At 41.0% G+C, this 2,736-nt stretch overlaps 2 non-coding genes across 2 annotated transcripts; one reads left to right on the top strand and one right to left on the bottom strand.

Moving 5' to 3' along the window:
• Positions 1 to 266: 266 nt before the first annotated feature.
• On the top strand, positions 267 to 338 carry trnat-ugu. The gene has a single exon. It is a non-coding gene; the product is annotated as a tRNA-Thr (tRNA).
• A 1,345-nt stretch (positions 339 to 1,683) lies between these two features.
• trnaa-ugc lies at positions 1,684 to 1,755 on the bottom strand. Its single transcript has one exon. It is a non-coding gene; the product is annotated as a tRNA-Ala (tRNA).
• Between the last annotated feature and the right edge of the window lie 981 nt (positions 1,756 to 2,736).

The raw sequence follows: 2,736 nt of genomic DNA, 5'->3' as shown, positions 1-2,736 counted from the left end.
GCCCACAGTCGCGTCTTGGTCTGCTGCTCATAGCTTCTCTCTCCTGCCTTCCTCCGTGTCTCTTTGGTTGCTCCACCAAACAACCTAACCCCTAACCTAACCCTAACCTAACCCCCCCTAACCCTAACCTAACCCTAACCTAACCCTCACCTAACCCTAACCCACCCCCCTAAACCTAACTTAACCCCAACCTAACCCTAACCCAACCTAACCCTTACACAAATTCTACTTTGCTGAGTGTTGATATACATCTTACAGCATAGATTGGCATGGTGGCCAAGTGGTAAGGTGTTGCTCTTGTAAACCAAAGATCATGGGTTCAAACCCCAACCGTGTCTTACTGAAAGATAGCTGGTACAATGGAAAAGTTCTTTCACTGGAGGACTTTGAAGAAAAATATGTTTTCTCAAAATGGCAACCCTGCTATTATATAGTAAGGGGATGTGTCTCTACGGTAGAGCTAATACTTGAAATGCATGCGGTCTGAAGTTAATCCCCAAATTCTCTGATGAGTATATTTAGTTGTGAAATTAGCTTTTGCACAACTCTACTTTCCAGAATGTTGACATTTTAAGAAGGAAATAGATGTGCTAAGTCATCTGTTTTTGTAAACTGAAGCACATATGGGTTCAATCCTTGTTCGACGTTTATGGAAGCTAGATGATATTATGGAAATGTACTTTCATTCGAACAGTGTAAGGAAAAGGTCAATTGTATTGATATGGCCACTACGACCTATATGCTCTAGTCGGCTGGCCCTCGCTACATATTCGTCGCCAGACCCACTGGCACCAGTTCATCTTTTTAGTCTATGCTAGGTAAAGCTCCGCCTTATCTCAGCTCACTGGTCACGATAACAACACCTACCCGTAGCACGCGCTCCAGCAGGTATATCTCAATGGTCATCCCCAAAGCCAACACCTCCTTTGGCCGCCTTTCCTTCCAGTTCTCTGTTGCCAATGACTGGAACAAATTGCAAAAATCGCTGAAGCTGGAGACATATTACCCTCACTAACTTTCAGTGTTGCCAACTTAGCGACTTAGTCGCTGTATTTAGCAAGTATTCAGACCCCTCTGAATACTTGCAGACATTTTCATTTTACTCACTTTTTGTCTTTGTCGGCTTGGCCACCATGCCACTCTATGCTGGAAGATATTTGTCAACAGTCTGGAAAGTAGTAGTTGTGTAATGTGAATTTGGCATACAAATAACATCTCTGTTTCCTGCTGAGAATTTCAACATTCTGGAAAGTAGGAGTTGTCTAATGTGAATTTGGCACACAAATAAACTCAGTGGAGAACCTTGGGATTGAACCAAGGACCTCATAGATAAATAGCATGCACTCCCCCTCTGAGCTTCGATCCCATTTTATTTGCAGATAATATGCAATATTAACACAATGTACTTTTTATATACACCACTCCATTGAAACTACAATGAAATGATAGCAGCAATTCTAAATACAAGCAAGTATGGACAGTCATCTAACCCATGAACTTCAGTTTTTGAAAATGATGCAATTGAAGTTGGCAACCATGCCACTTCTGTTCCATAAATGTACGAACAGGGATTGAACACATGTTCTTCAGATTACAAGAGCAAATTATTTAGCACATCTCTGGTTCCTGCTGAGAATTTCAACATTCTGGAAAGTAGGAGATGGGTCATTGCAAAATATTTAATGGAGAAGCTGGGGATTGAACCCAGGACCTCATACATGCAAAGCATGCACTCTACCACTGAGCTACATCCCCTTTCTGGAAAAGAAGAAAATGTTTCTTATTTTTTTAAATTTTACCTATAATTAACCAGGTAAGCTGAGTTGAGAACAAGTTTTCATATTCAACTGCGACCTGGCCAAGATAAAGCAAAGCAGCACAACACAAACAACAACACAGAGTTAGAGATGGATTAAACAAGCGTACAGTCAATAACACAATAGAAGAAGAAAAAGAAAGTCTATATACAGTGCGTACAAATGGAGGTAAGGCAATAAATAGGCCATAGTAGCGAAGTATTTACAATTTAGCAAATGAACACTGGAGTGATACATGAGCAGATGATGATGTGCAAGTAGAAATACTGGTGTGCAAAGAGCAGAAAGTAAATTAAAACAATATGGGGATGAGGTTGGTAGATTGGCTGGGCTATTTACAGATGGGCTTTGTACAGCTGCAGCGATCAGTTAGCTGCTCAGATAGCCGATGTTTAAAGTTAGCAGTGTTGCCAACACCTCAGTAAGGAAAGTAGCTATTGGCTGACCTAAAAGTCGCTAGAAGTTGCTAAATGATATCATCACCTAATTTGCATAATTGTGCATGTAATTGTGATGGACACTGTAGGAGTGAGGAATAACATTGTGGAAGAGACAAAAAGTGAGTAAAATGAAAATGTCTGCAAGTATTCAGAGGGGTCTTGTTAGAGTTGAGTCAATTCGAATCTGGTATCAGGATAAATATGACAATGAGTCACCGATTTTATACTATGTATTTTTTATTAGCTAAGCAATAAGTGGTAAATGCAACTTTCGTATATACGGGCTCTCTGTAATACCACGCAGGGCAGAACAGAGAACTGACAAGATGTATGTAAACAATATTCTTTATACTGTGATAGACAGTTCCAACCCGTCTGTTGGCCTATCACAGTAGAGACTGGGCGTGGTTTAAACTTGCTCAGCCTATTGTAGGCGCTCAGGCGGGTCCCCGCCTCTTGGCGCTTCTGTTGATAGAGGT

Source organism: Oncorhynchus tshawytscha, unplaced genomic scaffold (genome assembly GCF_018296145.1).
Source record: "Oncorhynchus tshawytscha isolate Ot180627B unplaced genomic scaffold, Otsh_v2.0 Un_contig_6410_pilon_pilon, whole genome shotgun sequence".
Classification (NCBI taxonomy): domain Eukaryota; kingdom Metazoa; phylum Chordata; class Actinopteri; order Salmoniformes; family Salmonidae; genus Oncorhynchus; species Oncorhynchus tshawytscha.
This window is presented reverse-complemented; position numbering and strand designations above follow the sequence as displayed.